The sequence below is a fragment of the Anneissia japonica genome, unplaced genomic scaffold (assembly GCF_011630105.1).
Source record: "Anneissia japonica isolate Jap-2015-1 unplaced genomic scaffold, ASM1163010v1 scaffold69130_len1224_cov84, whole genome shotgun sequence".
Lineage (NCBI taxonomy): Eukaryota > Metazoa > Echinodermata > Crinoidea > Comatulida > Comatulidae > Anneissia > Anneissia japonica.
Window position 1 is genome coordinate 516 of NW_022700353.1, and position 698 is coordinate 1,213.

At 25.2% G+C, this 698-nt stretch overlaps 1 long non-coding RNA gene across 1 annotated transcript in view; it reads left to right on the forward strand.

Annotated features, from left to right (window-relative positions):
* LOC117103310 overlaps positions 1-640 on the forward strand; it is an 884-nt gene extending 244 nt beyond the window's left edge. Inside the window, exons 2-3 of the long non-coding RNA XR_004444567.1 lie at positions 161-215; positions 548-640. This is a non-coding gene — a long non-coding RNA (uncharacterized LOC117103310). The remainder of the gene's footprint in view (positions 1-160; positions 216-547) is intronic.
* Positions 641-698: the final 58 nt, after the last annotated feature.

The window sequence follows — 698 nt, forward strand, 5'->3', positions numbered from 1 at the left end:
GGAAGTGCTCTGAATGCCCAGTATAAATGAGATGTGTATAAGAGATAATAATAATATTAAATAATAATAAACAATAATAATATTTAATAATATAAAATAATAATATAAAATAATAAATACAAATAATATTTCAATCAATGTATAATTTTATTAATTTCAGTAGCACCATTGACTACATCAGCAGATCAAGAATCAGCAACAAAAAAGATCAAAAGGTATTAGTGATATGTCAAATATTACCGTATATATTCCTTCAATACCACTGCCAATATTTAACTCAAACCTATTAAAGTTTTTGTTACTTTGCACCATAAAACACATCTTAATTTTTTATTTCTTTTTTTTCTACTAATAAAATGAGGACTTAATGTATCTCTTAATAATGATTACTATTATGATGACCTCAAATACTAAGCCCCTCACATCAAATGTATGTATTGTCACGTTGATTAATGCAATAATGGAATTTTATTCTTGAGTAAACTTTATCAACAAATGCCATTTATAATAATTTTCAATGAATTTAAATTTATTTTTTTCTATTTAGATGGGATGAAGAAATGGACAATGATTTAGTAAAAGAGATGCTCAATTCAAATATTTTTAGCTACAAATATAATTCGAAGAGCCGAAGTTTGCGATTAATCCATTCGGAGCGACAACAGACTGAAATTTATTACCATGAATTCTTGTCCATT